Here is a 14,462-nt window from a genome sequence, read left to right as displayed (position 1 = left end):
AGCAATGGGAGTAAACATTCTGCTGTTCTCTGAGGCTTTGATTATTAAAAGGGGAAGAGAGGTCTTGTTTAGTAACTCTCCAGTGCGATGTTCCAATAAGGGTGTTTGCTAGCAAATGCCAGGACTGACTAGCACCAGTCACCATTTCAAATGGTCATCATATGTCCCCAGAGCTTTCACCTGAACTGTGAAGAGAAGACCACTCTTGGTCTGAGAATGAAACAGAAGCCAAAGAGAAATAATCCAATAGTGCCTTCTGAGTTTTGGGTCCAAACTAAATAGATACTTAGTTTTGTTTATAATGTCTCTATTTTTGAGTTACAAATTTTGATTCATCACTTGGTACACTTACATAAACCTTCCAGTAAACTTTTCAAGAAAACAGTGCTATTATAAATCTCTGCATGAATGAGAATGTCTTTCTGTTGTTTTAACATGCAAAAGATAACACGAGAGTTTTGGGGCCACGATTTTCATCCTATAAACAGTAGATACTGCTTTGTTTTACTTTAGAATTTAGGGAAATAAGTCTTAGGAAAGTCTGAGGAAGCTTACTTTGTCTTCTTTTTGTTCGAATACTTGTAGGATTATCCTTGATCTTTATCACTTCAAAGCTTTGCCAAAATACGTCTAGGTAGCGTCTTTACTCAGTCGAGTTTTCTTAGAATCCGGCCATCATTTTAAATATTCAGATAGTGTTGTTGTTGTTGTTGTTGTTGTTGTTGTTGTTGTTTATTCTCAGAATTTTGCTTTAATTTTGCCTTGATTATTGTATAGCTTTCAAATGTTCTGGTTTCTCCCTAAAGGATACTTACAAATCATAGTCTCTCAATTCTCTGACTTCCAACATGTCTTTTTCCTATCATTTTTTTCATTTCCACATTCTGGGGAAGCTTCTCTAGTTTGGCACCCATATCACTGAATGGAATTTTTGGCGGTTGAAAAAAAAGTACTTTGCATTCTTAGTTTTCCCACTGTCTTTCTCCTCACTATCTCCTTGCCCTCTTATCCTATCCACCCTATTCATCTTTCCATCTTACCCTACTCTCTCCTTATGGAGGCCTGCTGCTCCTTTTCATTCGAATCTTTGATGTTTCAAATTCTATTGAAGGTGCTAAATAGTTTCCTATTTGTCTCACGGTCATTGTGAAAGTTCTGCGCTTCTGAGCATTGTTCTCTTATCTGAAATGAGTGTTTTTAAAAGTCATGCACTGTGGTAAATTTTGTTGTGTTTAGTCATCTCAAAAGGTGAAAATGTAACCAAACACACATATTGCCTTTTACCCGCTGCCTCATTTTGAGTCAAATCCTTGTCTTGGAGCTATGCCCAAATGACAAATTGATAACCATAGCTCTTATATGAATTCTTACCTAGCATATTTAGTATCTTATGGCCCCACCACCTTGATATCGAAGATCCTCTCCCACTATATTCCTTAACTCACTCAACTCTCAAAGATGAAATACATAAATAAAACATTAGAATTCGAAGAATTTATTCCTAACAGAATTTTTACCAGTCTCCATCCCTCCTACATTTTACATATGGGATGACAGTGTCTGTTGTAATCTGTGCCATGATCAGAGCATCCTTCCTGCCTTCCACTCTCAGACTCCTCAGTTATTTTATGAAAACCACTATCTCCAAATTATTACAGGTGGAAAAGGAGTCCTGGTCTATAGTTAGAATGGGAGAGGACTGGTGAGAAAGGAAATAGAGAAAACAGTCACACTACTCAACGGGATTAGCTCTGTAGAAAGGAGAGTGCTGCCCAGTGTTTCAGGTTGGCATAGACCTTGAAACTGATTTTGAGACCAGACAGTTGAAGAAAGAGAAGGACGTATCTGTTTCCAGAAAGTCAAGTTCTCTGGTTCAATAGCTCCATAGCTCAGGTGGTCCCACCACCTGGCATTTTCCAATTAAATTCAATCTGTCTTCAAGGAAATTATCCTTAGTTCCTTGACACCATGTTGATTGGCAGCTCCTGTTTATTTTAGGAACTCTAGTCTGTTTTCTTTGTGTTCAAGCAGAGTTAGTGACAGGTTCCAAGAGGTGGTTAGGTGTTGCCAACCAGATGCCACTTTAAACCAAAAGTCAAGATTTGCATCACCTCTTTTTACAGGATATCACATTGAAAGTTTGCATTCAAATTCTCCTTTGGAGTGTGACCTCTGCCTATGACTTCTCCTTTACATTTGCGTCTTTACCTGGAAATGGAAACAGGCCTCAGAGGAGGATATTTATTTTTAGTCCTGCCATTTGCAAGGCCCTTTGAACTTCTAAGAAGATGCTTAGAATGACAAATGTAAATCAATCATGTATCGTCATGATAGATTTCAAAGTATTATTTTTCCATCTGGGGAATTTTTCTTTTCATTATCTAAATTACACCTTGGTTCTTCCTAAAGAGAATTTTGGACTTTACACTACAGGAAAAAAAAAAGTTGCTATTGGCTTGAACTGCTGGTAAGGTGGTGTGCGAATGGCCTCAAGTTATACATTTGCAGAGGAAATATCATCCAGATGCTCAAGTCAGCCTTTTCTTGGCAGACAACTAAGAACCACACCGAAACGCAGTTTAAAATCTTTAACAAAGGAATTCCACAATCTCTTACCTTTGGAATGGACATTAATTAAAAGAAACAGTCATATCCCCTGTGATCAGAGTTTAACTACTATTAATCAGAGTTCACCACACAATTAACACTTTGAACTGATTAGCAAATGGAAATCATAGCAAGAAATTTTGAGGTTAGGTTAGTGACTGGATGTATTCTCTTACCCAAATCGCTGTACCTCATCTTTTCAAAGGCAAAAAAATTAAGCACTCACTCCAGTCATAACGAACCGGGCAGATTTTGTTTTTGGTGAGGTGTTTGCCGTTACATATTGCACATAATGTATGGCACTGTTAGGAGGAAAAAATTGGAGTCAAAGTGGCTGGAAAGTTAGGTCTGCTCTGTAGCACTGTGAGATTGTTGACATCTGCCGAGGTTGGAGCGCTCAGTAAGCAGGAAATGGGGTGTCACTCTGAGTGGTAGTTTACCATTATCCTGGCATCCTAATGAAGTGTCTGCAGTGCACAGAGCTTCTGGATGGCATCTTAACGCACGGCTAAGCAAAAGCACTTCTCTCCCTGTCACTGTCATCCATCTGCCTGCACCCTACTGTAGCCAATGGGATGGAACCATGCTACAATGTGCTATAAGCCATTTAGAGTTGCACATTGCATAATCAGTCCCATCAAATATGTAAAAAATGGCTATTATTGGTTATTTTCCTCAAACTCTGGCACCTGGAGTTTGATACATTAAAGTTAAACTTTCCAAGGGCTGTTTATGCTATTAATTCCACTTTCCCTCTACTGTCTAAATGGGAATGAGTCTTAAGTCCTCATTGTCTTAAGTCCTGTTAATGGATTGAAAGAGTTGTATGAATATTCATTAAAAACTTCACTGTGCATCACACTTGGTGAATTCATCAATTTACAATATAATGGAATGGTCATTTTCTTTGAGATAACCATTTTTAAGAAAAGGACAAAGAATAAATCAAGTCAAATCACAGATTGGTTGTTTTCGTCTTAGAGCACATTATTTAGTTTGCAGTGATTGTCTGAGGTCTTTCAATAGATTTCGTTAAAGGCACAGTGTATTTCACCAAGCACGTTTATGTTTTTAAGCTAGTTTTGTCAATACCGATGATTAATTTTGTTGCTCTAACATTACCTCCGATGAAATTCAAATGCAGTGGAAGGGAGGATGTCTGTTATTAGGTGTCATAAGTAGAGTAGGGTGTGTGTAATCCTCCGGAAACTTCTAGATTGACCGTGTCTGGTCCTCCAGAGCAGCTGGGCTCTCATGGCAAGAATTGGAGTGGTAAGATGGCCACAAAGTTGAGAAGGAGCTTTCTGCAATAGGCAGGGGCAAAAGGAATCTGCCAAATTGGGGGTGGAGGGCGTGGGGGTGGGGTTAGACAAACAAGAGGGCACCACATAATTCGGTTGCATCAGGAATTTTTCGCAGACATTAAAACTATGGTAAACATACCAGCGGGGAGGCTTGCACTGCGGCACAGTGGGAAGCTGAAAGCGTCTGCCCGCGCTGTGCCTGGCTCGAACCACTGCTAGAAGTCTCCGACATTCATTAGCACTCAACGATTCACCCAGTTCCCCAGAAAAGGAGAAAAATCCAAGCAGCAAAGCCCCTGGCTAATTATTGGAAGCACTCCCAGGTTGCAGTATTTGGCGGGGGGGTGGGGAGGGTGGGGGGGGGAGGCAATAATGGCAGGAAAATGTTAAACTAGAACAAAAGAGTCATTCTGAAATAGAAGAATAAAAAAGCTTGTTTGTTTGTTTGTTTGCTTGAAATCAGTGTAGCCTTTTTCTGATTGGTAAGGCAGTGTGTTGGTATACTGGACCACTGCTTTCCAATGAAATCTTAGAAGACTGAACCAAAGTGTGCGCAACTCATCTTAAGCAGTAAAAGGACACGTTAATTTCACAAATGACCTCCTCCAACCACCCCCTCCTGCGCCACACCCAAATTTATGCAAGCATGTCTGGCAGGTTCCTGAAACAGAAACTGTTTCCTTTGGAAGAAATGCAGAATAATATAAAAATTAATGTGTAACCAAATGTAACAAGGGCAGCAAACGAATGCACTTCAGTGCAAAATATTGCACATCAGGTTAAAGTTTCTATCACACCCCTTAAGGAATGGAGTTATTTGAGGGGGGGGGAATATATATATATATATATATATATATATATATACATATATATTGGTTTTATCAAAGGGAGAGTGGTCTGCTATTGATGCCCATAAACATTTAAAATGGTAATTTTTTTAATGGAATGATAGGTGTTTATTTTTTGCTAAATTCAGCCTTGGGAATCTGGTTTCTTCATTCATATCCCCCCAGCTGCTGTCAGCATTACAGCACATCGGCTTTCCTTCATGTGCGAATATTTCTCCAGAACTCATTTGCAAAAGAGCCGAAGCAATATTAAAACACCACATCCAAGCCTCTTTTAAACACACAAAGAAATGGGAAAACACATCAGAACTAGACCATTGAGAAAATCCTCCTTTCAAATTTACTGTTTGCTTCACATGCTAGTATAAAATATCCCACAAAGTCCCGTTTGTGATCCATTTGAAACAATCTTGATTTGCTTAAATTGTCACATTCTTCTTGCACATTTCTTCCTAAATGCAAAAATGGCAAGGAGTTCTCCTCCCTCTTCATTATAAAAGTGCAGAATTTCTGGCTTGTTTATTCCTAATGGAACACTTGAGAAAGAAGAAAATATATAAATATCTCTTTCAGAAGATTAGTTGTCTCAATCTTTTTAAAAGAGAGGATTTGTTCATTTCTTCCCCATGGTAAACAACTTGGGCTCTTCACTGCAATTTTCCATTGTCAAATTAATGCATTTCACTTCAATGACTTGGTCTCATGGTTCTAAAACATGGTACCTCTTAATATCCTCATTTCTTCTATATAATATGTTAACTTAAATGATTAGGACATAGATAAGGATAGAACCCAAGCATCTTTTTAAACAAATTTGTTGGCGGAAACTTCTACCCCATTGTAACGTGCTAAAACAAAATCTGAGCAGACTCACAATCTGGCAAAATAAAAGTATTATTTTCTCCCCCTGAGAACACATTTCCAAGCTAAGGATTTCAGGCAAGAGATGGCATTAGTGTTTTGAGGGTTTCAAATCAAGCATCGGAAATTTTGTTTGATCTACTGGTAAATACTCTATTGGCAAGGTCAGGAACAGAAAAAGTCTGCCCACCAAGACAGAAAGGAGAATAAGCATTTGAAACAACAACAACAACAACAACAACAACAACAGCAGCAAAAGTAGACCGTTTATCAACGTCAATTTCTAAAAGTACTGGCCAGTCCCTTCCCAGAATGTGAAGGAAAGTCCCCTAACTATAATAAAAGTATCTCCATATGTTCACCTACTGTCTACATAGTTCTTCAAAAATTATATTAAGGGTATTAATGAAAAAAATGGCTAATATTTTCAAGAAACTATAAAGAGAGAGAGAGAGATGGAGAGGAAAGCAAGCTGTGGCAAAAAACCTGGGCTCAGCAGCTTTCTGGGGGAAATGGTGAAATGTGACTATGTGATTTATAATGAGAAAAGGTATCTACAACATACAATTTTCTACCTAGCTGCAAATAATAATTCATAGTGATGTCCCTTCCAGATAAAAGACCTTTGCTATGTAGGACCCATGTGGTAAAATGATCATGATAAATGTCAGACCAGTGCAGGTAACGGCTTTACAAACCATTAAGATTAGCTGGCTCTTTTTTCCGATGATAACAGTAACCATGCTGTGACTCTATGTGGTAATAATATCTCAGTCCTGATAAATGCCAGAGCCAGGCAGAGGTGTTTATCATTCCCAGTTCAGAAATGCTGACTAAAGTTACCACATGTTGCCTGTTTTTCTTCTTTTACAATAAGTCTCACAATTAAAAAATAAAGCTGAATCATAAAATTATTTTATTCCCCCTTTCTTAAAGGATTGTGATGCTTGTGCTATTAACTCTCCTCTGTTCTCAGTGTCACTGTGTGGCCATGTCAAATGGATTGGCTGGAAAAACAGTTCACCTACCAAGCACTAACTCCTCTTCAGAGGTCTTTTGCTCAAAATGAATAGTTACGGATAAGTTTAATATGCTTTTTTTAAAGAAATTTACGTTTAACCTAAAAGACGGGGAAAATATTTTTTTAGTTCACATTTTTCTTAATTGTGTGACAAGTCCTAGTTGTTTTTAAGTGAGATTTTTAAATCCCCTGGAAATAGTTTAATTCACCTACCAGTGGAAAGAGGTAGACACATATTAAAAACTTCAAATCTAGAAAAGTATTTGTAAGATTTCTACCCTCATGAAAATGTACAAAGATAATGCTTAATATAAATAGCTACTTGAATAACTTGAAAAGAATTACTGGTTTATGATTAGAAAGATGTCAAATGACTCAAAACGGTAACTCGTGTGTGTGTGTGTGTGTGTGTGTGTGTGTATGTTTTAAGCTTGTAAAAGCAGATATGCTTGAATAAGTATAGTTTAAAGAAAATTCTCACAGGAGAACTGAATTTCAAAGAAATAAACTAGCGAGCTTTATTTTCTCAGCACAGACTATCGCCTGAGGATGAATTAGTATCATTTGTAAGTTACAGAAATATACTTGGCCACCATGACACCTCCAAAATTACTTTGAAAACAAGAAATTCTAGGGAGGACAATACAATCACACTTTTTCCTGTAAAGTTCGCTACTGGGGTGTCAGCCATTGCTTTCCTCTTCAATTCACACAAAGAGGAGTGTTGCTGCAAAATTCAGGAAGTGGTGTTTGAGAGACAGGTTTAGGTTGGTGAATTTTAGGAAACGCTTCATCCTACAACTAGTTGCACCAAAGCAATAATACCCTTTATTAAAAGTTACTACTGGGGTGCCTGGGTGGCTCAGTTGGTTAAGCCTCTAACTTCAGCTCAGGTCATGATCTCCCGGTTCATGGGTTTGAGCCCCCCATCAGGCTCTGTGCTGACAGCTCAGAGCCTGGAGCCTGCTTTGGATTCTGTGTCTCCCTCTCTCTCTGCCCCTTCCCCGCTCTCTCTCTCTCTCTCTCTCTCTCTCTCTCTCTCAAAAAATAAATGAACATTAAAAATTTTTTAAGGTACTATTAAAACTTGAATACTTTTTCCAAATTTGCCCTCAATGTAAGGTCAATGCACCTGATGTGCCTAGAATAACATGGGTATAGTCACATGAAAAAGTAAAGGTGATTTAATTACTTGCCTGAATGTATTTGGGGGAATGTATAAAGAAGTTAAGAATAATAATTCTAAGTCCTTCCGAAAATAATTAAATAAAATTTTACATTTGTTGATTTAGTGTTAGGTACATATCTCAATTATTTTGATTTTTTTGGTATGAGGAGCTAACACTTCAGAAACAATATGAGTTTAACAATCAATTTAGAGGGCCCCTTCAGTCAGAAGAAACATGTAAACTTCACTGATCCTGACATTATGTCTTAAATTTAAATATCTCTAATGTCATATTGTGTATTACATCTGCCCCCCAGGGTTGTCAAATGACAGAAGACAAGAATCAACTTTGTATCTGCCACAGGTTTGCACGTAGCACTTAATTAATATTTTTTTCTTCAACCATGTACACATGTCTATGTTTAACATTCTAAAAAAATTTACTTAAGAACTAGGTTTTTTTTTCTTTCAACTTTCTAATTAACTTCTTTAATTTTCTAATTCTTCATTACCAGAGAATAAGAGTAGAGACGGAGAGAGATCAAGGTTGCACTTAACAACGTTAGGTTTGCTCCTAAAGGCCAGCCTCCTCCTGCACAATAACCAGAAATGGCCTCTGGAAATGATACTAAAGTAGCCACCATGCTGAAGCTTTCCTCACAGGTTAAGGAATCCATGGACTTATGGCAATCAGTTAGCCATAGTATTTTCATTACTGACATTTATTAGCTATGGAGAGTTATTTCATCTTTAAAATTATTCCTTAAAGCCTTCTTTATTCAAAAATCAGACAAAATATTAACATCTCTTGGAAGGAGAAACTAGGCATACAAGTGTGCCAGGGCGGTGATCCATTCTAATTCTCAGGCAATCCGCACGAGAGAGAGACAGAGGTCTTACCTGAGGCCAGTATTCAGTTCCTGGTGCATCTTTCGTGCCCTGCAAGTTACATACCTCCGTTCTCAAGTTGAACTGTTCTGACATAGATTATCATCACCCAAAGTCAAACTTACCAGGTATCTGCAGGCATTGAGAATGTGCCTTCCTTTTAATTAAATACAAAACAAGGCTTTTCTGGTTCAGAGGGAGATGGCTAGTGGGGTGGTTAGAATCTTAAAAAAATTGCAATTGCCAACCACAGGTTAGCCTGAAGCCATGGTTATTCCTAGTTTATGATATAATGACACTTCTATTTATGATACAATGTATCTACTTATGAATTATGACCAAACACTCTTTGATAATGGGCATGATTCTGAGGACTTACAAAGATATCACATATTATAGGCTGTTCCTGTTTTTAGGAAAGGGTACTAAAGATTAATATTTATGGCTTTGTATGATTTTGGAAACAGCCTTGAACTATGAGCAATCATGTGCCAACCCTGAGAGAGAGGATGATTCAAAAGAAAGATTTTCATTGGAAGAGGACTTACATTTAATAAGCACTCATTATCTGTGCATTGATGTGCACCGAAATGTTTAATTCTACAAACAGTCCTATGGGGTATGGGCTTTTTGGGGTTTTGAAGAATGGGAAGCATCAAAAATTCAAACAACATATCATATGTTTCCCCAAATCATATAGCAGAATAAAATTCTCACCGAGTTCTTTCAGACTTCTTCATGGTATATGGCTTCTGTTATTTTGCAACATGAATTTGAAGTATATGTTTATTTGAATCCATCTGTGAGTCCTGGATTTGCCCTCACATGCTTCTCCCTAAAGTAAATGTAAGTTACTTAAAGAAATTTATCAGGCAATTATCATGACTTGGATGATTCCTCAGCATCTACCTCAAGTTTTATAATTAAAAGGCATGTCCTCAGAGATTTGTATTCAGTTGTAGGGTACAGTAACACATAAAATGTTATCTGATGATACTCATTCTTCCTATAAGCCAGGGCAGTCTCTAAACTCTGAAATGGTCATGATACAAAAAATTATGAATTGAATAGAAACTCAATTGCTTTCTTCCAAATATGGCCCTAATGTATAAGAGACTACCATCTTTTTCTTACAGGATGCATTATACATTCCAGAATAACTTTAAGGAGCAGAACAGCTGTGATAATTGCTGACCTTTTTAAAACAAAGGGGTGCAGTTGTCCTTTAAGAGTTACAGATAAATAGAATGAGTAGTACTACCAATATATTGGCTGCTGAGAGAATCTGGTCTTTTCTTCCTCTGGGTGAACACACATAACAAAGAAGACTTAATTTTGGAAAATGATTTAACATGTGGCTATAAATAACTTAAGAATAATAAATGCATGGATGATAAGGCCAGAAAAGTGTCCAGAGGTCACCAGGTCCAGGGTTCTGCACTGCACAGAACTCTTTCAATCATTGTATAACTTTATCTTATCTCTTTGCAGAAAAGGCATTTGGTTTTAAATGTCCTTGTTTTAGTAGCAACATTTCATGCAGATAAATGTAAATGTAACTCTCATAAACTATATTTTTAAAAAATGTGTCCTCAAAACCATGAATCAGGGCAAAACTGTAAAGCCACATCCTTATCATAACATTAAAGTCTATTTCACATCACGTAGAAGCTGTTACTTCTCTAAGTAGCCTGGAGTTGTTTTTCAAGAAGTTCATTTACAACAGAGTTTCATGTAGTTTGAGAATATGGGGCCAGGTGGGTGAGGGATAGGCATTAGGAAGAAATCGTTTCCTATTTTACTATTTTAACACGGACATGTAAGTTATACGTATTTTTACATAGACATTTCTTGCCACCCAACAGTGGCAACAATGAAGCACTACAGAAAGGTTTTGTGTGCAGTTAGAGAGGAGGTTATGTTCACAGCTTAGAGACTGGTGAGGCAGTTGGGATATGGTTAGAGAACTAAAACAGAGGTAGTATAAAGCATAGAGTAAATACAAAAATAAGTCATACGGGAATGAGGTTAGGGGCAAATGTGAGGGAAAGGGTGGAGAATTATGGAGTTGCTTGTTACTGGAAAGATTTTGCAGAAGTCTCACAATTTACCTAAGAGATTCTCTAATTCTCCATAAAGAAGAAGTTCTCCCCTTTCCCTTAGGTCATAATGTAAAAAAAAGTCAGAGGTATCTCAAAGTCTTCTCAAAACTCTCAATACTTCACAATAACGAGAAACCATATGCTGAAGGAGGAATATTAATAGAAAATGCTATGTTTCAGTGCTCACTGAATCAAATGAAGACGGGTGACACATCTTTAGTAAGCTGTATATGAATCTTAGCTCGTTAACCAGTCCTGTATTATGTATGTGGATTCCAATTCCTTATATGACACATCAATAAACCAGATCTGAAAAGATGTCACTTCAATTTTAATGTATCCAATTGTATTTTTAGATGTTCCTCCACTTAGAAGTATTTGCGTTATTTCCTGATTCTACAAGCTATGAAAGAGTGGGTGTGGTATTGATTTGAAGGGGAAACCACTGCTTTCCTATAACCTTTTCAAAGATTTTGTTCTGCTTTTGTTGTAAGGAAAGCAAATTTCTCTTCCTTAGTAATACTCCAGTTCTCTCTGAACCATTGTTCACTTCCCCCTCCAGTACTTAAATATAACATAGCCACACAATGCGTGAACCACTATGCAATTGTGCAATTTCTCAAGTATGTGTGAACGTAGAGAAAGAGAGAGAAAATATTCCTATGAAGTAGCCTTCGTGTAGAATGCTTCTTATAGGCAGATATGGGAACCACCGTATACTTTTATAAGTATTCTTAAATGTAACTGAATTTCTCACCGATCCGATCATCAGTCCCTGTTGATCACAAAGTATCTAGTGTGCTGTGAAATGTCAGGCTACCATGGCAATTGTATTGTCACCAACGGGCAGCAACTCAGTTCGAGTACTGGCAACTGCACTTTGGATGACCACTACAACCAGGTAGAATGCTTACTGCTGAAAATAAGACATGAACCAGACACAGCATGGGCCTCAAAAAAGGGGTGAATATTTGTGGGTGAATAAAGGGGTGAGAAAGGGGTGAATATTTGTGGAGTATGTACTTTTTACTAGTCATTATGCTAGGTACATTGCATACTATCTTGTTTAATCCATAAAACTAGCCTTTTAGATATTATTCAAAGAAAGTGAGAAACAAGACCACACAGATAATAAAAAGCCGTTGCAGAATTCAAACCAAGGTCAGTGTATTCTAATCCATGTTCAGGTTTTTCATTTGTTCGATAATTCTGTCTTCATTCATTTAACCCTCTATGTGCCAGTATAAAATCTGTCCAGCTTTATAGGAAAATTCCCAGCTTAATGGGAGAACTTAAAAGGCATTCAATCCATGGAAACACCATGTGGAATGTTGTATAAATAGAATGTCCTAAGTGCAAAGGAACACACAAGAGAGAGAACTGACTCTGTCTCGGGCAGTTCATAGTTCTTCTACCTGATGGTTAAACAAGCTTATTAAAGTTTTAATTCCTGCTCAAGCACCATGGCAGTGACCTTGAAAATGTAAATATTTCTGATTAAGCAACCCCCAACGTTTCTTAAACCTGAGTCATATGTTCCCTGTAAAGCTGAGGTTTGCTGTTAGATGTAGCCATTTTAGGCCACCGTCCACCTAATCGTCTGTCAAACTTAACTTATGACTGCTCCTTCTGTCCCCAATGTCAACTGGTCACTTTTTTGGAGACTCTGACGCTGACCTGATTATTATGATGGCGAGAGATCTCAGTGAAATTGGAAATTTCCTCTCCTCTTCCTTCCTCTCCTCTCCCAATATCATCTTTATTGCTTGAACCAAGTAGTTCACCAGGTCCTCAGGTAAATGATACCTACTAGCATCATACCAACTATGCAGAATGTGTCCACCTCGTGAATATGTAAATACGCGTATAAGTATTTGTAGATGTATGTATATATGTATGTATTTAGATGTGAATTATATATAATCATTGGTGTGTGGTATCAGCTTCAGATGACTAAATACAAAGTATCCAAGTATCCCTAAGAGCTCTGTCCTGGACATACTACACAAATTTCACTCTCCTCTTTATTGAGCTGTTTTACTTATTTTTTCTGAGTTAGTTATATCCCACAGCCTCCAGCTGGTCCTATGTAGCATCACATTGTCTTACCATCATTGAGCAACAAGGGGGCTTTCTACCCTTTCGGCAGAAAGATTGTATCTGCTGTATTCCATGATGTTGCAACTGGCTTTTCTTTTTCTTTCTCTCTCCTTTTTTTATTTTTGTAATTTCTCTCTCTCTCTCTTCCCCTTTGTCTCTTTCATTTGCAGTTGTTTAATCCATATTATGTTGGAACTCTTCTAAGAATAACTGCAATTTTGAAAGCTCTAACTGTGGGAGGCATTATTTATAGGCCTTTGTGGTTTTGGGAGGAAGAAGAAAAGTTTCCAAGCAGAGTTCTACTAGGAAGATTGCCCCCCACTCCACTGTTGCCAAATACCATCTTTTGCAGGATATTTTCCTATAATTCCTTATTAAAAGTTTCTTTTGCAACAGTGTACTTAAAAAAAAAAGAAAAACCTGCCAGCTTCTGAACTAACTCTTTCTTACCCTACTCTGTAAAGTTTATATACCTCATAACAGGTGATAATGAATTGGGCTTTTAGAAGCACTTTGTATTAGGAATTGTGTTTGGCTTTAGTATCAGAGACTCATCTTCAAAGCCTTTGGTCCAATCTGGCTGATTTTCTTACGTTAAAGAAACCCAGAGACTGTACAGGACTGATTTGACTCCTTCACAGATTCAGAGAAACTTCTTCCAGCTGAGTGGAGTCAATTCTCAAGGTCATTTGATGGTACAACCATTCCATTTACATTTTGAGGAGCAGAAAGGTAAAAAGGCTAAAAAGCTAAGTCAGCTCCTGGCACATGGCCTCTCCAGAAGTTCTATCTATCACTTTGACTGAAGTCTCATTGGCCTGATGTGGTCACATGTTCACTCCAGCTGCCAAGGAGGTTGGAAAAGGAACTCTTTTAGTAGAGTATACAGCCACCCCCTCAACAATGGATTGTCTTGCCAAGAAGAAGAGAATAAGTATTGGGTGGATGTGTGCCTTACATATTATTCTTCTATATCGTCTTTTCCAACAGTGACCTCTTAAGGATCACCAGGAGCTCTGTAAGTTAGAGACAGAATATAGAAAGTAAAGGTACCTAAGTCAATTCGCATAAAGTATTTAAGTTGAATAAGTAATCACAGTTCAAAGTCCTGGTTAAAATTATGGTAAGATGAAGTCCCTAGATGCTAAGTAAGTCAATTCTTATTATGCCATCCATGCCCTTGAAGGAAAAGAGAAACAAAATGAAAGAAAGCAATCTAGGTGGTATGTAGTTTTAAACAACCTACTATTTTTTTGAAAATATATGTGACTAGGTATTATGCCTTCAATTTTTAATGTTTGCATTTTTTAATTTTATAGCAAAAAAATCTCTTAGGGAGAAAAGATAACATAGAAGAAATTTTAAAAAATCATTTACCCTTCCACAAAATCAAGTGAACAATAAAATATTGGTAATTTAATCACATTTTGTGTCCTCATCTGTTCATTTCCTATTGCTGCTATAACAAGTTATCACAACTCAGTGGCTTCAGACAACACAAACATATTATCTTACACTCATGAAGGTCAGAAGTCTGAAATCTGTCTCGCTGGGAAAAATCGA

General features: G+C 37.5%; 1 protein-coding gene across 2 annotated transcripts in view; it reads left to right on the top strand.

Moving 5' to 3' along the window:
- ARHGAP15 (Rho GTPase activating protein 15) overlaps positions 1-14,462 on the top strand; it is a 619,400-nt gene that overhangs the window by 542,749 nt on the left and 62,189 nt on the right. The window lies entirely within an intron of this gene.

This window comes from Lynx rufus, unplaced genomic scaffold (assembly GCF_022079265.1).
Source record: "Lynx rufus isolate CCGP_SWC_20201006 ecotype Redwood Valley unplaced genomic scaffold, mLynRuf1.p SCAF_2, whole genome shotgun sequence".
In the NCBI taxonomy this organism is placed as follows: Eukaryota; Metazoa; Chordata; class Mammalia; order Carnivora; family Felidae; genus Lynx; species Lynx rufus.
The sequence above is the reverse complement of the archived record's forward strand: the minus strand, read 5'-3'. Positions and strand labels throughout refer to the sequence as shown.